At 38.5% G+C, this 23,981-nt stretch overlaps 1 protein-coding gene and 1 pseudogene across 2 annotated transcripts in view; both read right to left on the reverse strand.

The window, feature by feature from the left end:
- FGD4 (FYVE, RhoGEF and PH domain containing 4) overlaps positions 1–23,981 on the reverse strand; it is a 201,020-nt gene that overhangs the window by 119,696 nt on the left and 57,343 nt on the right. The gene's annotated exons all lie outside the window — the stretch shown is intronic.
- On the reverse strand, positions 8,493–17,429 carry LOC128780590 (dnaJ homolog subfamily C member 2-like; annotated as a pseudogene).

The following is a 23,981-nucleotide window of genomic DNA, read 5'->3' on the forward strand; positions in this document are numbered from 1 at the left end:
GCCCAAATTCCCTCTCCTAACTAGAGATCAAATTTACCATGCGAGCCTAAAAAGCACCAGAGCAAACAATAGAGCTAACCAGCCACAGACACTGAAACGCCAATATCGTACATCTGTAAAGAGGCAACATTCTCTAGATTTTTAAAATATGTTACCATGAATTTTGTATTTTTATTTAAAGTTGTATGTAAGTTTTTATTCTAATTTGATAGGTTTTTTCTTTTGAAATTAGTTTTAAAAAGATGATTTAGAACAAAAAATGTTTTTGCAAGTCACAGAGTACCCTATAAGCAAAAGAAAACACATTGATCTCTGTTATTTTCTACTACTTCTCACTGCTCAGCATTACATTCAATGTTTCTTTTCCTCTCATTTTATCTTCTGGCTCTAGAAGATAAATTCCATGAGGATAGGGGCTTTGTTTGGTTTACCAAGGAATGCCCAGGGTCCAGCACAAAGTAGGTGCTCACTGAATCTTTGTTGAAAGAACAAATGAAAACAATAAAGAGTGTCAGGGAATGAATGAAGACAAGGCTTAGTACCAAGGAAGTGGTCATGGAGCCAGGTCACACGCACCTATGAGGAAGTGGGAGTGGGTGACAAGTTCTGAAATAAGTGGGAAGTGTGGTCTCTAGTCTCGAGGAACCAGCAGGCAGGAGGCTATGTCCCTGGACTAATCCACATTACTTGTCAAGACACCACAATTTCTCCAGAACAAGAGAGGGGCACTCAAAGGGAAGATGCCTGGCAGCCCGGGATATAATGAGGCACCCTACAGAGGTCATGACATTCGGGAAGCTTTCTGGGGACAAACTGAAAAAGAGAAGTACACCTTAGCAAGACTATAAGTTAAATGAAAAAAATTTTTTATCTCCTCTTTGCACTTCCCTATTTCCTTGCTCTCCAGGGTGGCTGGACAGCGACTGCCAGGCAACGCCGACACTAGATCATCTCTTTCCCTGTCTGTGACCCAGACATTGCTCTCACGACTTAAACCTGGCAGTCATCTAAATCTCAACACTATTCCAGTGAACTCACATGGAGTTTTCCTCTTGAAATAGAAGCAGAGTCAGCAGCCCTGGACGTCTATCCTGGCTAGCCAGTCCATCAGCACCTAACTGCATTCTCGGCACGGGTCTCCACCTGCACTGCCTGTCACTGGGAGCAGGGCTGCCTGCGGTCTGGTGCCACCCGCGTTCCACCTTTGCTAAAGCTGGCAGAAACGTCGACTCCCATGTTTGCTTTTAAAAATTATAAACTACAATGCATGTTCACTGCAAAAAAATATTAAGAGAATAAGCAAAAAGGTAATTAATTCAGCTTACTCCTATCACCCAGAGATAACCCCTATTAACATGCTGGGGTACTTGGTCCAGATGTTTTTCTGCACATGCATATCCTATAAACATGGATGTGTCACATACATATTACTTTTATAAAAGCAGTGTGTTATACATTCTGCTCTGTCTTTTTTACTAAAGCCCATAGCAATTTTAGATATATACTCTGTTGAACATATTTGTAAGTATATTTAAAACATGACGTGCAACTAATTTTAACTGGTATGCATACTCTGAGGAAATCTCTACTTTATTCTAGTTAACGCTCCCAAATATTTCCATTACACAATAAAAATAACTAAATGACTAAAAAAGCCACGATATTTTTTACATGTTGAAGCCACCATCAACATTTTTGATGTATTTTCTTTAAAAGCCTTTGCATAATACACATCAGGACTAGGTTTTTTCTCAACATTGGATTCTGCGAGAAATTTTATGAAATTATTTCAAAAGAAGAGTTTGCTTCATTTTTTCCTCAATCATATCAGGATATTTGGGGTTTAGAAGACTTTGATGTATAATTAAGCTCCTTAACTAATTTTGCAGGAGTTGGCATTGATCAGGAACATAATCTCTGTAATGGCCCAATAAATATCAGTATATTTATTTCAGATTTCTGTAAGTAAACAAGATTTCTGCCCCCCAAAACTTGCCATTTGCTTCAAAGGAGACTTTTATTTTCCACTGGGGCAAAGTTTCCTCCTGCAGGTTAAGCTATTCATTGTTCAGAGTCACTGTCTAACTTCTAATAAGGCTCCCAATGGCCCTAAATATTGTTCACTCCATAGGATTTTCAACTGTTAGCTGAGTACCAGATGAAACTCATGAATTTTAAGAAATAATTGGGATGCTATAATTTGGTTCTTTCTTCTAAAACGGACATCGCAGAATGATAGTGCCAGGAAATGCACATACATTGCCCTCTCCTCCAAAAAACAAAACCCAATTTCCCATGGCTAGAAAGAGGATTGATGTTACTTCTGGTTTAACTCATGTAACCCACCAGCACTTGTGATTTTACGTTACAGCAGCATGCTTGGGGACAGTACAGCCCACACGTATACCCCCCGTGACTTAGATGTTCACCAAGGAAACCCTGAGGTGTTGCTAATCATACATTGTTTCACCTACACAAGAAATTAAAGCAGTCTCATTTCCACAGGATCTATACATTTTCAGAAATGAATCAGAGAGAAGATCAAAGGTTCCTTACCAAAGATAGAAGGTAAAAAATTGTTCACTTTTTCAACGGAAAAGAAATTCTCTACTTAGTCCCATGCCGTTCAAGCGATTTAATTCTATTTAACATTTACCAAAAATGTTATGTCACATGCAGATCATAAAGAGAGCTGCGGGAGTTATTCCTTGTGCTCATGGACCTCGGAGAGTAACTCAGAGCCATACCGCTGTTCCTGGGCCAGCAGCAGCCTGCCATTCCTGGTGAGAGGGTTTTTAATGGCAAATTCAACTTCTTTAGCAGGTCTCTTCAAATTTCTATTTCTTCAGGGTTTTTGTTTTATTCAGTTTGTCTTTCAAGCATATAAGGTTTACATGTCTGTGAACAGCAGCTGTGTATCTTTTTCCTGTGCTACAGTATTTTTCTAATGGCAGAAGGGTACTCTATATACATTATTTCATTATGGCCAGAACCAAAAATCTTTCACGGAATCCATTCTTAGAGTTTACTTAAAAATTAAATTGGCTACTGAGAAGAACAAATGAAAACAAATGAGGGGGGAAGGTCCCCACTGCGGTAAACTATGTGTGGATTTCTCACACACATATAGAACACATCAGAGAGTACAGCTAAAGAACTCTGTTTTAAATAGATAATCTCTCTTATTTTCAATCCAGTGAAAGGGGCTACAATCCAAACCTCCATAGTTTTCAGTGCAAAGAAACGTATGGGAAAAGTGAAGCTCGGAAGACCTCGGAAGACACACAAACTGCTCTCACGCAGCAGTGGAAACCACCCCCTCCACCGTCCCTGCAGGGTGGGCACCCCGACTGCTGCCTTCGTGTTATAAAGACCTTTCCATGACTGGTAAATTCTCTACTCTTTCCTATAATGTTCACAGAGCACTACACTAGATGAGATGAGGTGAAACGGGAAACGTGGTCCTTGTCTTTTCAATAAATGGTGTTGAATCAACTTGATATCTACATGAGACAAACATGAATCGTGACCCCTACCTCACATCTTGCATGAAAACCAATTTCAGATGGACCATAGACCTAAAAGGTGGAATAATAAAGCTTCTATAGAAAAGCATCTCTGTGACCTTCAGATAGGCAAAGGTATTTTAAAAAGAACACAGAGGCCTAACTTTAAAGGAAAAAAGCTAAAATTGGACAAAAGTATTCAAAGGACACCACTACGTATAAAACGAAGACTTACAAAATAGTTATAACTCACAATTTAGACAAAGGACTAATACCCAGAATATATAAAGAACTCAAAGAAGAAGACAATCCAGTTTTTTTTTATAATGGGCAAAAGTCTTGATTGGGCACTCACAAAAGAAGATCTCTAATAAGCATATAAAAGTCATTAACCATCAGAGATGTGCACATTAAAATCACAAACTGATACCACCAGATATCTGCCACATGGCTAAAAGCTTAAAAAACCAACAGAAAGTATTAGCAAGGAAGTGGAACAACTAGAATATGCACACACCAGAAACATTATGGAAAACTTTTGGTGACATCTGAACACATATCCTCTATGACCCAATAATTCCACCAAAAGACATGTACAATAATGTTACAGCACCTTTCATCATAATAGCCAATGTTCATCAACAGTAAAATGGAAATCAAATACTATTCACACAAAAAAATGTTACTGCTATAGGATGTAATGGACAGTCCACAAGCTTTGAGAATAGATGACCTTGAACTTGAATTCCAGTCCTACTATTTACCATGTAATACTACATATGTAGATATGAGTATTTAACCTTATTTAGTCTGCTTTCTGCATCTGAAAAATAGGGTCATATCACCTCTGTTACAATATTATTCTAAGGATTAGATATAATGTGTATATAACATGAAGTACTGTGACTAACAGGTACTCACTAAACAGTAAGACTAGAATTTAGGAAATATAACTTACATTACTCAGGATCAATTTTCAATCCTTTTTATACATAAATTCCTCTCCTGTAAAATAAAAATAATGTCCCACCTGACCTGCCAAATAAATCTGTAGTATTTCTGAGTCGCCAACTCAGTCATCAGTGAAATTATACAAGAGCTGGGTCATGGCCTTTTATTCTTCAGCTACTTTATGAACCCCATATGCAATTGCAGCTGTCAGCTCTCATGCCAGAAGATCAAATGAATTAGAACGATTAAACAAATGGACAGGAGAAATGCCAAACTGCGTGTAACTGCTGGAGGGGAGTCTAACTGGTTCAGTTACACAGTCGGTCCTCAGAACACTGTGTGCACTGTGTACACATTCTGAAGAGCAGCACATGCAGCTCGGGATGCCTGCAACACAAAAGAAAGAAAAGCGGGGCACAGAAACCCTAGCACGACTGCAGTTTTCAGCCTACTTCTGCGTCTCCTTTAGTCGTATATATATTAATATTTGTCATTAGAGAGTAAAACATACAGGTCCTATAATAAATCCCACTTCAACTCCTTTTTTAAAAATTTTATTTATTTTATTTTTAATCCAGAAGAGAAGGGAGGGAGAAAGAGAGAGAAACATCAGTGTATGGGCACTTCTCGTGTGACCCCTTCTGGAGACCTGGCCTGCAACCCAAGCATGTGCTCTGACTGGGAATCAAACTAGCAACCCTTTGGTTCACAGGCCAGCACTCAATCCACTGAGCCACACCAGGCAGGGCCCACTTCAATTTCTTTTGAATGTAAATATACATTTTGAATAGCAACCAGACTCTAAATTTTAAAGTTACAATAAAAGTTAGGAGAAAAGAGACTCACCAAGGGAAGGAGAGAGGTAAGACACCTCCCTGAAGATGAGAAGGAAGGTCAAAATAAAACTAGAACTGAGGAAGCAGGACTTTCATCCAAGATCAAGGTGTAGGTAGACTCATTTTGCCTCCTCGCACAACCAAAAGAAGGATAACAACCAATGTAAAAACAAAAAACAACCAGAACTGCCAGAAAATCTAACTGTATGGAAGTCGGACAACCAAGGATTTACAGAAGAAATATTCATCCAGATGGGCAGGAAAGGCAGAGAGGAGGTGGTGCAGGTGAGGCAGCTGGAATGGGTGGTCCCACTTTAACGTGCAGCAGATAGAAGTTGGGAGGGACAACTGAGGAGTAAGCAATCCCAGCCCAGGCCAGATTGCACAGCCCAGGGTTCCAGCGATGGAAAAGAAAGCCTCATAACCTCTGGCTGTAAAGCAGTGGGGGTTGGTGTAGTGGAAGAAACTGCTGGTCTCTCAGGAGAGAATGTTTAAAGGGCCTACAGGGTCCTAGAATGTCTGCAAACACACCTACTCTGGGAATCAGCATCAGGGCAGCAGCTAGAAGGGTGCCAGACACTTACAGGAAGTGGGGAAAGTGACTGGGTAAGCAGCAAGAGTCAGGCAAGTGGCATTGTTCCCTCTCTGACTTCTCCCCCACATACAGCACCACAAAGTGGCAAAGTGGGCTGCCCCGCCCTGGTGAATACCTAAGGCTCTGCCCCTTACAACGAAAAAGATGTGCCAAGCATGGGAATCAAAGCAGCTCTACCTGACACACCGAAATACAGGGAGGCTGCTGAAATGAAGAGACAGGGAGATAAGGCTCAAATGAAGGAAAGGATCAAAACTCCAGAAAAAGAACTAAGCAACAGAGAGACAGCCAACCTATCAATGCAGAGTTCAAGGCCCTGGCGATCAGGATGCTCACAGAAATGATGAGTGCAGCCACAAAATAAAGGAAGAAGAGAAGGCTATGCAAAGTGAAATAAAAATATACAGGGAACCAACAGTGAAGGGAAGGAAGTTGTGATTAAAATCAGCGATTTGGACAACTGTACTTGAACAACAATAAAAAAAAGTGAAAACAAAGAAAAATACATAAACCCCAAAAATGAGAAGGATATACTCTATAATAGTTAAACCATTAACATATGTGTCTTTTTGTGAAGACAAAGCTCTGATTTCCAACATTAATATATTTTTTAAAAAATTTAATTGATTCCTCAAAAAAAAAAAGGATGAAATAAACAGTCAACCAGAACAGAAAAAATAAAAAAGAATTTTTACAAAAGACAAGGAAAGGCTTAGGAACCTCTGGGACACTTTAAATGTACCAACATCTGAATCAGGGGTGCCAGAACGATGAAAGAAAACTTCATTAATTTGGTGAAAGAAATAGACATAAAGGTCCAGGAAGCACAAAGAGTCCCACAAAGAGGACCACACCAAGACACATCATAATTAAAATGCCAAAGGTTAAAGATAAAAAGAATCTTAAAAGCGGCAAGAGAAAAGAAGAGTCACCTCCAAAGGAATTCCCATAAGACTATCAGCTGATTTCTCAAAAGAAACCTTGCAGGCAAGTAAGGGCTGGAAAGAAGTATTCAAAGTCATGAAAGGCAAGGACCTGCAACCTAGATGACTCTATCCAGCAAAGCTTTCATTTAGAATGGAAGGGCAGATAAAAGTGCTTCCAAGACAAGGTAAAGCTAAAGGAGTTCATCATCATTAAGCTCTTGTACCACACATTGATCTTACTATGCTCACAGAGATTAATATTTTATTGCCTATTACATTTCTTTCATAAATTAGAACAAGTAACTTTTGTCAATGTGTAAAAGATATGACTATATTAAACGTTGTATAACTATCCATTAAAAATGAATAAAATCAAATGGTGGTATTCTCAGTTATTTATAATCCAAAATCTTGAAGTTTTAAATATCTAATAATAGAGGACATGTTAACTAAAATAAAGTACTGCTTTGTAACAGAATATCATACATCTATTAAATTTTTAGTAACATGAAATAATTTAATGTTATATGAGAGAAGGAAAGCATGATTTTTTAAAACAATCCATATACACTATAACCACAACTTTGCAAACCAACAGATACAAAGAGAAAAACACATTGAAACGTTGCCAGTAGTCATATCTGGATGTTTAGTTTCTTTCTCCTTACTACTCAACAAAAATTTGATTAAAAATGTTTTCCTGAACAAAGACATTCACTTAAAATGGTTTTTCAGTTAAATTTAAAAGACCACAAAACATTAAAGGCACAATGGTAAAAGAATCCAGTCAATTAGACTTCATGTTCTAATAAATCACATGTAACTTCAAGAAATCATTTTGCATTACCAGTGTACCTTGCTGGCATTTTATTCCTGAATAATTGGTGATCGAGAGAATATTAAGTGCACAAATAAGTTCTAAGAAATGGGGTGAAGTATAGCTCATATATTAGAAACAAAAGAAAAAAAGCGAAACAGGAATTAGAAATAAGGGGAGAGGAGCCGTGATAACAAGTCTCACATAAGAAAGGTCCAGAGTGATTGTACCTGAAGTATAGATCACTTTCTCCACTGTCAGGGAGCAGTGCCACCACCTCAAGTGACCAAACGTGAACCATGAGACTAAGAAAAAGTACAGCTTTGTACTAAAATCACAACCTAAAAACATTCAAAACAAGAGCCCTAATAATTTTGTAATAATAAAACAAATTGCTTATCATTTAGTGGTAAACAGACAAACACCAGTTATTTCATCTACTCATCATATATTTTGTATACTCAAAAGTTTCATATGTTTTTAACTTGAGAGATTTAAGAAATGGCAATTGCAAAAATAACAGTACTCACAGCCCCCCATAGAGGATTCCTTTCAAACAACAACCAGCAGTGCCTTTCACTCTTCTGATTAATCATTATTTCCTGCTTGTGGTGGAATTATCTGGATATATGACTTGTGAGTAAAATCTATAGGCATTCTGTATTTAGATGTCAGACACACATACGACGTCTGTTAGACATGGTAAAGAACTAACTAATAGGAAGTGCACAGCTAGGTTTCATAACTTTATTTGTAGCAGTGATGGAGCCTCAAAGAACTACGCAAACAATGCATTTCAAAATCCCATGAAGGTATTTCAAAATTGTAGCGAGAAAGCTCTGGGAATACTGTGGTGGGACGGGGAAGCATGAGGCCAACTACATGTGACTTCATGGTAGCTGCGGCCTTCAGATGTGTAACACGCTGCCTTCAAAACTTACTGTTAGAGGATCTTAGGATAGTTTTCTCATGGTGAATAGATAAGCAGAAGAAACATTGAATAATGGACAGAGGCGTAGGTAGACACACTTCACCTCCTCACTCAACCACAAAAAGAATTACAACTAAATCTCAAAAGAAATAACACCCAGAACCATTAGGAAATCAAATTGTATGGAATTCCCACACCAGGGATTTAAAGAGGCCACATTCATCCTGATGGGTAGGAGGAGTGGACACGTGGAGATAGGCAGAGAGGCAGCAGTGGGGGCAGAACAGGCAAGGGTGGTCACCCATTCAGGTGTGGTGGATAAAAATCAGGAGGGATACCTCCATAGTGAGAGATCCCAGCCCCAGAAAAGACCATACAACCCAGAGTTGCAGCACCAGAAAGATAAATCCCCGTAACTTCTGGCTGTAAAAACCAGTAGATGTTGGGGCAACAGAAGAAACTGACATATTTTCAGGAAATTCCACTTAAAGGGCCCACACACTTTTAGAATGTACACAAACCCACCACTCTGGGACTCAGCACCAGGGCTACAGCTGGAAGGCTGCAAGTCGCATACTGGGAGTAGGTGAAGTGACTGGAAATGGGGCAAGTGCCGGGCAAACCTCCAGAAGCCATGCAGTGGCACAGTCCCCCTCCAAGCCCTTCCCCACACAGAGCCACAAAGCAATGAAGCAGGTTGCACCACCCTGGCGGTTAGCTAAGTTCCACCCCACACAATTTGCAGGTGCCTTTTCTACAATAGGGCATGCTACAAAGACAGGGAGTCAAAGCAGCTCTACCTAATACACAGAAACAAACACAGGGAGGCTGCCAAATTGAGGAGACAAAGAAATAGGGCCCAAATGGAAGAATAGAACAAATCCCAGAAAAAGAACTAAGGGAAATAAAGATAGCCAGCCTATCAGATGCAGAGTTCAAAACACTGGTGATCAGGATGTCCAAAGAACTCAATATGGCAAAGACATAAAGGAAGAAATGAAGATTATACTAAGTAAAATAAAGACAACTCTATGGGGAACCAACAGTGAAGGGAAGGAAGCTGGGATACAAATCAACAATTTGGAACATAAGAAGAAATAAACATTCAACCAGAAGAAAGAAACAAGAATTCAAAAAAGATGAGGACAGTATAAGAGGACTCTAGGACCTCTCCAAACATGCCAACACCTGAATCATAGGGATGCCAGAAGGAGAAGAAGAGGAGCACAAAATTGAAAACTTATTTGAAAAAAACAATGAAACAAAAATTCCCTAATTTGGTGAAGGAAATAGACATACAAGTCCAGGAAGCACAGAAAGTCCCCAACAAGTTGGACCCAAAGAGGACCACACCAACATACATCATAATTAAAATGCCAAAGGTTAAAGATAAAGAGAGAATCTTACAAGCAGCAAGACAAAAGCAGAGTTACCAACGAAGGAGTTTCCATAACACTGTCCTCTGATTTCTCAAAAGAAATCTTGCAGGCAAGAAGACACTAGTAGAAGTATTCAAAGTGATGAAAAGGAAGGACCTGCAACCTAGATTACTTTATCCAGCAAAGCTATCATTTAGAGTAGAAGGATAAATAAAGTGCTTCCCAGACAAGGTAAAGCTAAAGGAGTTCATCATCACCAAGCCCTTTTTACATGAAATATTGAAGGGACTTATATAAGAAAAAGAAGAAGATCAAAACTATGAACATTAAACAGGCAATGAGTTCACAACTATCAACGAATGAATCTAAAAAAAAAAAGAAAAAAGAAAGGAAAGAAAGAAACTAAGCAAACAACCAGAACAAGAACAGAATCATAGGTATGGAGATCATTTGGAAGGTTATCAGCTGTGAGGGGGAAGGAAGAGAATGGGGGGAAAGGTGCAGGGAATAAGAAGCATAAATGGTAGTTACAACATAGACAAGGGCATCCCCTTAAGAATAGTATAGGAAATGGAGTAGCCAAAGAACTTATATGCATGACCCATAGACATGAACTAAGAGGGGTATTTGCAGGAGGGAAGGGGGGTACCAGACAGTGGGGGTGTGGGGTAAAATTGGGACAACTGTAATAGCATAATCAATAAAATATACTTAAAAAAAGAAATTTAAAAAAAGAAATAATAATGAAACTGTTTAAGCTCTTGATCTCTCCCAAAGCAAACAGTCTTCCATTTCCTTCCCAGGTCCCCTAGCCATTACAATTAACTTCTTCATAAAAACATACCAGGATTTTAAAGGAGGAAAGGCACCAATGAGCAAATTTCTCATTCTTGCCATGTTTATAAGAGAAAAATCACTGGTTAAAGACAATGTTTTAGTTAATATATCACATAACATAGATTTCTCAAAATACCTAATGGTTTATCATTATATGAACTGAATGAATGTTTACACAATAATTCAAATTTTCATTTCCCTCTTATGTGATACATAAATGTTGTCAAAAATCAAACTATAATACCTGGACTCAGTTCAACTTAGCAATATCATCATCGAATCACTGAGTTTCTAAAAGAATAACAAACTGAAAATATACTACCTTAAAGTACTTGAGGAAATTTTGATGGGTAAAATTTTAAAAATATTTAATGTAGCTTATGAGCCAACAAGTGGAAGCATAGAAGAAACTACTTGGGGAAATACACACTTAAATCACAAAGTCTTAGAAATTTAGAAATCCTACCATTGTATGGGTAAGAAAACTGAGGCCACAAGTATTAAGGTAAGATAGATATGGCTAAGTTGACATTAATGAGACTAGCTATATACATCTCAGATCTTCAGACAGATTTTTTTCAGTGCTATTTCCATGGCATTTACATTTCTTTTTCTTTCTTTTCTTTCTTTCTTCCTTTTTTCTTTTTCTTTTTTTGCACTTTTATAACTTTATTTCACAATCAGCACTTAGTTTTTATCCACCTTAACTAGATTTTTTTGAAAGTGGTGACAAGGTACATAGGTGACCAATGTATAGAGCTCGTTTGGTGGATCTTCATCCTCATAACTTTTCTGGACAAGCGTATCTGGATGAGGTGTGGGACATCCCTTACTCCTCTGGCCTAGATGGCTTTGTTGAGCCCGGTGTCAATGGATACATCTGGAGTCCCCATCTCCTCTATGGCAAGTTTCCAGATCTCTCTGAGTGCCCGAGGGGCACGCTTCTTGAAACCCACTCCATGGATGTGCTTGTGAATGTCGATGGTGTATCCCTGGTCACTCCCTCATTGATGGCAGAGTGGCCCTTCTTCTCACCACCCTTCTTTGTGGGAGCCATTATGCAGGCCCAAGTTGGAAAGAAAGGGCATCATATTTCTAAATTAGCTCTTTTTTAAATATGCTGTCATCCAGCACACTTTCATGGGGTGGTGATTTGGAGAGTGAGTAACTTACCTGCAATAATCACTTGCTATCAATGAATGTCCTTGTAAGCTTTGCAAGCTGATCTCTATGAAGTGAAAGGTGTAGTAAGAAAACATGGCATGTTCCTGTACTGGGGTGGTATCCAACCGAGGGCTAATGCTTCCCAGATTTCACTAATCCGAGCCACCACCCCCAGACCAGATCAGCTGAGGACCGGGGTTGTCCTCTGCAGAGTCAGAGTAGGTTTTGGACAGGAAGTGTTGGTGTATTCACTCAGGCATGAGTGATGAAGTCAAATGAGGATGTCAGCACTTTTGGTTCCCTCTCTCTATCTCAGAGGAGTACAGCAGGAAACTTCGAACTGACCACACGCCAGTGAGCTATTCCCTGAAACGAAAACTGTCCCTCTCTGCTGCGGTGCACCAGGGCTGGCAGGGGCCTGCTGAGAGTGCTGGCTGTGGCTCTGGACCTCTTTTGTCAGGGTTTTAGCAGTTGAGTAGGCAAAGAAAAAGAAAATCCATATGGAATAGTTCCTGATAACTCGACACTGTACATTGTACATTTGTATACATATTACAAGTAAACAAACCTTTTCACTATTCATTCAGCTATCATGAGGATATAGCTGTAGAAACATGTTGTAAGGATCACACTAAAAGACAATTTCACTTGCAAATATATGCTTTTTTTAGTTTGCTTCTTATATTTCAGCTTGCTAGCTTTTATAAAAATGGATTTATTTGCCTTGGCTTTAAATCAAGTAATTTTGATCAATTTAGTCACATACACATGTTTAGTTAAATTTGAAAAGGCTTTAAGAACTGTGATATCAGCCAATTTGCTAAAATTAGTACCCCCCCCAAAAAAGTATGTGGCTAAAAATAAACCTTCATAAAGAGAGTAAACAAAGCTTTTGTTCTGTTCCCAACACTACCATCACTTTCTTTCGTACCTCTATAAAGTTAGTATTATTACGTGTAATTACAGCTGTATCCTTATGATGCACCTTTCTCATAGCAACCCTAACAAATGGTGTAATTAGCTCCATTTAAATAGATGATGAAACCGAGAACTAAAGTTAAATAATTTTCCCAGAGAGTAAATGGCAGAGTTGCAATTCAAACCCTGGACTGTTTAACTTCAAAACTGGATCTTTAAAATGGAAAATGCCTGCTTATTCTCCCAAAGTTTTCTCAAAATTATTAACCTGGGATGGAATAAGAAAAACATTTACCCTATATCTCAGTTTTCTTGTTTTTAACCCCCAAATTCAAAGCCTTTTAAAACTGGTAAACTTCCTCTTTCTATATCATATGACTCTTTTCATTACTAAATTACTCAAAACTTTGTATTTAACCTACTTGTAAGCAAATAGTTTTACATATAACCTAAAAAGTAGAATCATTTTAGGATAACTTAGAGTTCACCTGAGCAAAAGTTGCTTTATCTTAATTTGCTTATTGGTTATGAGAATGAGAAGAGTAAATTTGTCACTTCCTCAAGGTCACTTTGAGCCAGAAATAGAATTCTGGTCTAAGGTCTGGTTGCTAAACCACATTTCCTCTGTGATGGTAAGCTGTCATTGGTAAGCTGGTCACTAAGAAACAGAAAATAAGTAGAAAAAGTACAAGATATTTAAAATACTGTTCCTGCTAACTCTTTGCCATATTGTCCATCAGTCTATTTTGCCATTTCCTCTTTTGTAGGTTCTATATTGCAGTGATGGGAAGAAACTGCAATAACCTTGGCAGATAAGGAAAAAAAAACCCAACTTTATTCCTATTTCACACATGAAAGAAATGTTTCATTTTCTTTTCTAATTAGGATACGGGATATAGCCTCACCCTGACTGGTGACGCTCCGCTGGTTGAGCATTGTCCCACTAAGCAAAAGGTGGCTGGTTCAATTCCCATCAGGGCACATGTCTAGGTTGCAAATTTAATCCCGAGGACAGGATGTGATCAATGCTTCTCTCACATCAATGTTTCTCTCCCCCTCTTTCTTCCTCCCTTCCCCTCTAAATACATAAATAAAACATGGGATATAGCTTCAAAAACTAAAATCCTTTTTAAAATTGTCTGGTCTGGTTAAACCCATTTCTTCTATTTAAATTTTATTACTATAAACTATCATTTGATTTATAAATTTAAGGCATTTCCCTGAGAAATGTATAGGTACCTGCACATATGGCGTTTGACATGGTAGAGGGGTTTGTCTAAAGCAGCACTACTCATTTTTTTAACATTATTTTCAGTTTTATTACAAACTGAATATACAAACATAAGTCATTTCTTGGCTCTACTTGCATTCAGTACTTGCTCTTGTGCAGCTTTCTTTGCTATTACCATCTCGACAAATTCATTATTGTTTCCTGCAGTCCTCCTTTGTCCTGCCAGTGTAAAGCACTTCTGTGAGTTCCTCCCATCTTTCAGGTGTACGTACTAGTACATTTTCAAAGCCTGTTCCAAAACCTGTTCTTCTCTTGTCCAAGGGGTGAAATATATGTGCATGGACATTCAGGTCCTTCTGAAGGCGTTGCATTGTCTGCTTGAGGCACCACTCCCTACTCTTTTAAAAATTTATCAAAAGCCTTTTTGTTTATGTCATTTTCTCAAAGAGGGGCAAGTGTTTGAAGACTCTTTGTTTTGCTGATAACATCTTTGGCAGTTCTAAGAATGTATATTTACATAATTAGCAATAACTTCCCATCTTGAATTTGTTGCAGCAGGGAAGAGGTTCACAACTTTAGTTAATAACTACAGATCATATTGCGACCAACTTCCATCTCCACAAGTTGATTTCTTAGATGCTTGTCGCATGTGTGCCTCACTTTTCTCTTTCACTTTTCTTTCACATGTCTTTCTATTTGTTTTTCCAGAGCAGCCCTTCCTACTTTTTTTGTAAATGATGTGTTTCATTCAAACACTGTGAACTTGCTAGTTCAAGGTAATCGCAAGGTTTCTTCCACTTCTATCATTTTAACCCACTCTGCCTCATTGTCAGAAAAGTGATTCCAAATTTTGCATGAGTTTCAAGGTTTTTGCCTTTCCTTTCTAATAGCTTTTTTCTGGATATCTTTTTTCTTCTTTGCCAATAATTCTTGTTCTCTGACTTCCTCTTCTTTCTCTAGCTAAAGGAGCAGCTTCTAATTGAGCTTTTCTTCATTTTCTTTAGTTTCTTGCTCCTTCCATTGTGCTTCCGCTTTGGCTTTCTTTTCTGCTTCTTTCTTGGCCTTTTCTCCTTCCTTAAATTTTTTGGGGGGGTTGCAGCTATATGTATTATCACATAATGTTCTTATTCTGTTCATTTCTTGTTCTTTTTCTTTGCACCCTTGTTGCTCTGTTCTGCTTTTCTTTTTTTTTTAAGTTTAATCTTTATTGTATTTTTTCCTTTACCATTTAGTCCCCTTCTACCCCCGAACTCTCAGCAATCACCACACTGTAGTCCATGTCCACGTATCCTGCTTTTCAATCTTTCTCCTCTCATCACCACTCTGCTTTTTCTCTTCCTTCTTCATTTAAATGAGAAAATTCTTTCCTTGAAAGAAATAATAAAAGAAAGCTCCCCTAATTTGGTGAAGAAAATAGACAACCAAGTCCAGAAAGCACAGAGAGTTACAAACGAGATGGATACAAAGTGGTCTACTCCAAGACTTATCATAATTAAAATGGCAAAGTTTAAAAATAAAGACAGAATCTTGAAAGCAGCAAGAGAAAAGCAGTTAGTTACCTACAGGGGAGTTCCTATAAGACTCTCAGTTGATTTCTTAAAAGAAACTTTGAAAGCTAGAAGGGATGGGCAAGAAATATTCAAAGTCATGAAAAGCAGGGACTTACAGCCAAGATTGTCTACCCAGCGAAGCTATCATTTAGAATCAGAGGGCAGATAAAGAGCTTCCCAGACAAGAAAAAACGAAAGGAGTTCATCATCACCAAACCCTTATTATATGAAATGTTAAAGGGACTTATTTAAGTAAAAGAAGATCAAAATTATGAGCAATAAAATGTCAAAAAATACATATCTATCAACAATTAAATCTAAAAAACAAACTAAGCAAACAAGAACAGAGACAGAATCATAGATACGGAGAGAGTTTTGATGGTTGCCAGATGGGGAGGGTTTAGGGGAAGGGGTGAAGAGGTAAGGGGATTTAAGACTACAAATAGGTAGTCACAGAATAGCCATGAGGATGTAAAGTACAGTATAGGAATGGAGTATCCAAAGAACCTATACACATGACCATGGACATGAACAATGGTATGAGGATTGCCTGAGGGAGTGGGGGTGCTGGGTGGAGGAGGGGGCGAAGGGGGGAAAAATCAGGACAACTGTAATAGCATAATCAATAAAATATAATTATAAAAGAAGAAAACAATTCCAAGAATCAAAATTATACCAGAAAGAATAAAATGTATCCATACCTTCAGATGAGCTAGTCATGTCATCAAGTCCAGGATTTTAAAAATCTGACCATCTGGAATTCATTTCTAACATGGGGATGAACACTTCAAAGAAACTGTCCTTTGCTTTTAGAAGGAACTGAGTTATCAAAAGTACTTTGATCTGTCTCTGTGCAGCTTTGTACCTTACATGGCCAAGTCTAAGTACTGTATAATGATCTTGGTTCTTCCAGTCCTGGGATCAAGAGTTTTTAGCAAGGAAATTCTTCTAACTATAATTCTTCATCTTCTGATTCCTCTGATAACTCTTTCTTATCTTCTAGTTCCTGAAAAGAGGCCATAGCATTTGTTTCTCTTCGTAACAAAAGCTTCAAACTCTCTTCCCACAAGTGCAACTTGACAGACTGTTGAGGCTGTGATTGAAAGAGTTTAGGGGCTTCACTGCACTGCATGGAACAAATCAGAGGCCAGAATGGGGGAGATAGTGGTGCACTGGGCGTCCGCAGCACTAGGCAGGTGCAGCATGATGACCAGGGCCAGCCCCATGAGCACAGCGGTTTGCGTCCAGGAAGGGCATTTAATGTCCCCTCCGAGTCTAGTAGTTCTGCCACTATCCTTCTGCGGTGATGGAAATGCTCTATATTTATGCTATACAGTAATAAGGTAGACACATGAGAACTTGAAACATGGCTTGTGTGACCAAGGAAGGGAAATTTTGTTTTGGTTAAATTTAAAAACAACCTGTAGCTAGTACACAGCACAGGACTAAAGCCTGGGTATATCTTTTATTTTAAAAACTTTTTTGTCTTAGCCCTGGCTGGTGTGCCTGAGTGGACTGAGTGCCGGCCTGTGAACCAAACGGTCACGGGTTCGATTTCCAGTCAGGGCACGTGGCTTGGTTGCAGGCCACATCCCCAGTAGGGGGTGTGGAAGAGGCAACCACACATTGATGTTTCTCTCCCTTTCTTTCTCCTTCCCTCCCCCTCTCTCTAAAAATAAATCAATACAATCTTTTAAAAAAATACAATAAATTAAAACCTTTTTTATTTTAAGACAGACTCATGGGCCCTTGCCGGTGTGGCTCAGTTGTTTGTCGTTTCATGTGCCAAAGGGTTGTGGGTTCATCCTGCATGGGGAGCGCATGGGAGGCAACCAACCGATGTTTCACTCTCACATCGATGCTTCTCTCTCTCCCTTCCTCTCTCTCTAATATCAGTAAACATATTTTTAAAATAAAAAAATATAAATAAAAACGAACTCGCAGGAAGTTCCAAAAATAGTAGAGAGGTCCAGTTTCCCCTGATGTTGTCATACTATATAACTATAGTACAATAGCAAAACTAGGAAATGGACACAGGCAGAAGTTGTGTTTAGGTTTATGCCATTTTTTCACTTGTACAGATCTGTGTAACAACTACCACAATCAAGATCTTCGACAATTCCATCAGCACAAAAACCCCCTTGTGCTATCCCTTTGTAGTCATACCAAGCACCCTTCTCCCCACCATCCTAGCCTCTGGCAGCCACTAGTCTATTCTCTATCATGTTGCCATCTACAGAATGCTACAGAAGTGGAATCACGTAGTATGTGACATTTTCAGATTGGCTTTTTTCCACTCAGCATAATGCCCTTGAGATCCATTAAAGGTCTTGCACGCATCAATAAGGTAGTTTCTTTTTATAGCTATGTGGGATTCCATAGTGTGGATGTACCACAAAAATTTAGTCATTATGTTAAAGAACATTCGGTTGTTCCCAGTTTGGGGTTTTTACAAACAAAACTCCCATAACCATTCATGCACAGGTTTTAGTGCGGGTTTCATTTCTCTGGGACACAGGCTCAGAAGCACAGGTGCTAGACTGTGCAATGAGCACCCGCACGTGCTGGTTTCCACTTGTCACAGAATACCCTTTGTGGTCACGTGTGTCTTCATGTTGCTTGCCCGTTTTCTAATTACGTTGTTTGCATTTTTAATGGCTGAATTTTGAGCATTCTTTATATATTCTAGATAGAGTAGTTTGTCAAATATAAGGTTCCCCAATATTTGTTCCAGTTTACATCTTGTCTTTTCACCTGTTTAACACTCTCACAAAGCACAAGTTTTAACTTTTGATAAATTGCTATGTATCGGGGTTTTTTTTTCTTTTATGGATTATGCTTTTGGTGTCATGGCTAAGAACTTTTTGCTAAGTCCTCAGGATTTCTCCTGTTTTCTTTTGAAAGTTTTACAGTTTTATGGTTCACATTTAAACTGATGACCCATTTTGAGTTAATTTTATGCAATGTAAGGTTTCAGTTGAGGTTCACTTTCAATTTGTCTATAGTTATTTGATCGCTCTAGCACCATTTATTGAAAAAACAAACTGTATTACTTTTGCATCTGTCAGGAATCGGTTGGCTGTACTTGCGCGGAGCTGCTTGTCGGTTCTCTGTTCTGTTGTGCGCACCTATTAGCACATCCCTCTGACAATACCATAGTCTTGATTACTGCAGCTACGTGTCTTAAAATTGGGTAGTGTGATTCTCCCCACATTGTTCTTCTTTCTTAAAACTGTTTTTAGCTATTCTAGTTATTTTGCCTTTCCATGTAAATTTGAGAATAATCTTAACTATTCCTTAAAAACTCTTGCTAGAATTTTGATAGGAATCATGTTACACCTATTTATCAGTTTGGGAAAACTGTTGGTTCTATTATATTAACAGTCTTCTAATTCATGAACACAGCAAGTGTACCTCTCCATTTATTTAGATTTTTTATTGCATTCATCATTGATTTGTAGTTTTCATGGGTATACCTTTTAAAAGCGATCCAAATAATAAACTAGAAATAGCTTATAAATACTACCAAAATAAAAGGTGATAGTACAAACAAGTTTTGAAAGTCAAAATTATCTTTATTAACTAAAGTTAAAAATGAAGAATAACTCAAACCCAAATATGTCCTTTTGGGTCAGACAGGTGGAGTTTTCACAAAGGTGGGCTTTACATAATCTACAAAGAAATGAAGGGCTCCACAGGTGATTTTGCAATTAAAACAATAAACAGAGCACGTTGGAGGTATAAAGGAGAATAGAGCAAGTATCTTTCAATTATATGCAGTACTGTTTTCCACTCTTCTTTGGATTATTACTTTTATTCTGTGTATCAAAACTGTGTATTACATCTGTAATAATAGTACAAGATGAGGGCTCTAAATTCTATAGTTTCAAAGGTCCCTTTCAAGTCCTACATTATGTTGCTATATAAATGATATTTTTAAAGAGTAAGTGGTAGAAAATAATGCATTATGAATTTTGCTGTTTAGATATCTACAGAGGTAAGGTCAAGTGGAAAAATAATTCTGTTGAATAGTAAAGGTATATTAACTACTTGGACAATTTACCAAAGCTATGGGGAAAAGTGGGATATGAGAAAATCCAAGGAATTAAAACTACTGAGTACAGAAATGAGAATTCTGTGAACATACCTAGAAGGTAATCAGGAGGTTATGTAACTACCAAGAGAAATAAAGGACAAATTTTAAATATATCCGAGAATATGTTTTTAACAATTGGAGCTCAAAATAGTGAGAACGCAGTAGGTTGTACAAACCCTGAAATAAGCAAGGTCCTATTAATGATGAGTGAAGTACAGTTGTGAAGGCCTGAGAGAACCGAAATAACTCACAGATCCTCTCAACATTCCACAAGTGTATAATCCAAGCCTTCAGAAAACTATGCCCAGCTTTCAAAACTGACTGAGAAAGAAGAATAGGAAGACTAGAGACTGAGGTGCAAGTAACAGTGACCACTTTCTGTTCAACTCTGTGTCCCCCAGAATGCTTAATTCATTCACACACAGTGATTCCTTGGTAGATTGATGAGTATGAACCTATGATATCCCAAAATAAATAGAATTACAACTTGTGGAGACAGAAAAGAAGATAATTTCTGAAAAACAAGACTGTGGAAATCGTTTTCTAAACTATTGGTAATTATATCATTCCAGGGAAGTTTGACTGTGGATGGAGAGAATTAAGAAGAAGCTAGAACGATTTCTCATACAGAATGAAACACATGTATCATAACCATCTCATCCCAACTACCCATAATCTCATTCCTAAATATATCTCACCAAAGCCTTGGTAGGTTATGATTAGAATAAAGAAGAAAAACATGGGAGACCCAAGACAACAATGAAGTAGGTTGAAGCTACACTAACCTCCTCCCAGGACAAAACTGGAATTACAACTGAAGTATAGAAAAATCATCCAGAGTAACCAACTAAGACCAGCTGGAGAGAAGCTTTATAGCCAAGGACTTACAGAAGAAACTTCATCACCACATCAAGACTGGTAGAAAATGTGGAGGCATGAGAAATCTGACTGGATTCCACAGTCATCAGCTGACATTGCAGAGGGATATTTCAGCAGGCACGGGGTCTCTCCTAAGAAGCGTGGGGTCTAAACCCAGCCAGGCTCCCCATCCTAGGGCACCAGAACTGGGAAAGGCAGCCATGTAACATCTGGCTGTGAGAAGCAGCAAGGTTTCTCTCTGCCAGGGAGAGATGGCGAGAGACACAGATACTCTCTTAAAGGACAACACACAAAATTTCGTTTGCAGCCACTTACCTTGGGCTTTGTTGAGCACAGAGCAGGCGAGAGCTGTGTGAGGGGAGTCTGGGGTTGGTGGCTCAGGGGAGAACCTGAAGGGCCAGCCACCAGGATCCCTGTGATCAGTGAATCCCCATACTGCAGAAGCCAGGCAGAGCAACCTCCTCCATGTAACATCAGCCTGGAGGAAGCAATTTGCCCACCTGCAAGAATCCCTCTGGCCCCACCCTGTTGAACTTAAGTCCTGCGGAGGAGTATAATGGAGGCTCTTTCAGCAATAAGCCTAAGTGACAGCCTAAGAGACAGCCAGCAAGCAGAGGCAAGTATCTAGGAGCTTTGAGACTTCAGCTGACACAGCCCTGGGCCTTGTGCTGGTAAAATCAGGCCTTAGCGTGCAGCTTGGCTCTTTTAGCATGCACCCTGGCCCAGCACTGGGAGACACAAACTGTGGATTGCTAATAGATCCAAACAGGTTGCCCAGGGCCGGTCACAGGCAGCCTCTGACACAGCCAGGAATTAGAGTCTTTGCAGATCTACCTGACACACAGAAACAGACACAAAGAGGCAGTCAAACTGGGGAGACAAAGAAATGGGCTCCAAATGAAAGAAAAAGAGAATTTTCCAGAAGAAGAGCAAAATGAAATGGAGGTAGGCAATTTGACAGATATAAAGTTTACAGTAATGATTATAAGGATGCTCAACAGCATAAAAAGACATAGTAACCATAAAATAGGAATAGTCAGAAATAAACAATGCAATATTTGAAATAATAATACACTGGAAGGAATACACAGGTTAGATGAAGCAGAGGATCAAATAAGCAATTTGGAAGACAAGGTAGAAAGAAACATCCAATCAGAGTAGCCAAAAAAAAAATTCTTTAAAAATGAAGATAGTTTAAGGGACCTTTTGGACAACATGAAGCATAACAACACCCACAACATGGGGATATGAGAAAGAGAAGAGAGAGAGCAAGTGGTGTAACCTATTTGAAGAAATAATGACCAAAGCTTCCCTAACCTGGTGAAGGAAAAAGACACACAAGTCCAGGAAGTACAGAGTCCCAAACAAGATGGACCCAAAGAAGCCCACTTCAAGATACATTATAATTAAAATCGAAAGCTTAAAGACAAAGAGAGAATCATAAAATCTGTGAGAGAAAACCAGTTAACTAAATGGGAGCTTCCGTACGACTGTCATCTGATTTCTCAACAGAAATATTCCAGGAAAAAAGGAACTGGCCTGAAGTACTCACACTGATGAAAAGCAAGGACATACACCAAGGCTACTTTACCCAGCAAGGCTATCATTTAAAATGGAAGGAAATAAAGAGCTATCCCAGACAAGAAAAAGCTAAAGGAGTTTGTTACCACCAAACGAGTATTGCAACAAATGTTAGAGGACTGATTTTAAGGAAAAAAAAAAAAAAAGACAAAAACAGAGAAGCCCCGGCCAGTGTGGATCAGTTGCTTGGGCATCTTTCTGCAAATCAAAGGCCACCGATTCGAAAAAGGGCACATGCCTGGGTTGCAGGGGCAGTCCTGTTTGGGGTGTGTGAGAGAGGCAACCAATCAGTGTTTCACTCTCACATCAACGCATCTCTCCCTCTCTTTCTCCATCCCTTCCCCTCTCTCTAAAAAATAAATAACATCTTCAGAAAAAACCAGAGGAAAATAGTTGAAATAATAAAATGGCAAAAATACATATGTATCAATAATCACTTTAAGTGTAAATGGCATAAATGATCTAATTCAAAGACATAGGGTAGCTGAATAGATAAGGAAACAAGATCCATATATATGCTGCCTCCAAGACACCCACCTCAGAACAAAAAATACAGACAGACTAAAAGGAAAGGGACAGAAAAAGATATTTAATGCAAATGGAAAGGGAAAAAAGCTTGGGTAGCAATACTTAGATCCAACAAAATAGACTTCAAATCCAAGGGTATACAGTTAAGAGACAAAGTAGGACACTACACAAAAATAAAGGGAACAAGCCAATAGGAGGATATATCTCTAGTAAACATGTCTGCACCCAATATAGGAGCACCTACATACATAAAGGAAATCTTGATTGGCATAAAGGAAGAGAATGACAGAATACAGTCATAGTAGGGGATTTTAACACCCCATTGACTTCAATGGCTAGATCTTCCAGACAGAAAATCAACAAGAAGATGGTGACCTTAAATGACACACTAGATCAAATGGATTTAATTGATAACTTCAGAGCATTTCATCCCAAAGCAGCAGAATATACATACTTCTCAAGTGCACGTGGAACATTTTTTAAAGACAGACCACATGTTAGGACACAAAAATAGTGCTGATAATTTTAAGAAGATTGAAATTATATCAAGCACTTCTCTGGCCATAATGTTATGAAACTAGAAATCAATTGCAAGAAGAAAAATGAAAAATACACAAAGAAAAAAAAGCTGAATAACATGTTACTAAACAATAAATGGGTTGATAGTGAGATCAAGGAGGAAATCAAAAGACACCTTAAAACAAATGAAATTGAGAACACAACTACCTGCAAATCTGTGAGACACAGGGAAAGCAGTCCTAAGAGAAAAATTCATAGCATTACAGGCCTATCTTAAGAAACAAGAAAAAACTCAAATAAACAATCTAACTTTACACTTACAGAAAACTGAAAAAGAACCAAAGTAAGAAGAAGAAAGGAAATAATAAAGTTCAGATTAGAAATACCGTATTTTTGGACTATAAGACGTACCCCCCCAATTTTGGAGGAAAATGGGGGTGCATCTTATTGTCTGAATGTAGCTTATCTGGCTCACTGGAGCGGGGGGTGGAGGGCAGTGATAGAGTGGGGTTTTTTTTCCTACTTTCCTCCTCTAAAACCTAGGTACATCTTATGGTCTGGTGCATCTTATAGTCTGAAAAATATAGTAACCAAAATAGTCATAAAAAAACACAAGACAAAAGATCAATGACTTCGAGAGCTGGTACTTTGAGAAGATGAACAAGATGAACAAACCCTTAACCAGACTCATCAAGAAAAAAGAGAAAGGACACAAGTAAAATCAGAAATGAAAGAGG

Source organism: Desmodus rotundus, chromosome 3 (assembly GCF_022682495.2).
Source record: "Desmodus rotundus isolate HL8 chromosome 3, HLdesRot8A.1, whole genome shotgun sequence".
Taxonomy (NCBI): Eukaryota; Metazoa; Chordata; class Mammalia; order Chiroptera; family Phyllostomidae; genus Desmodus; species Desmodus rotundus.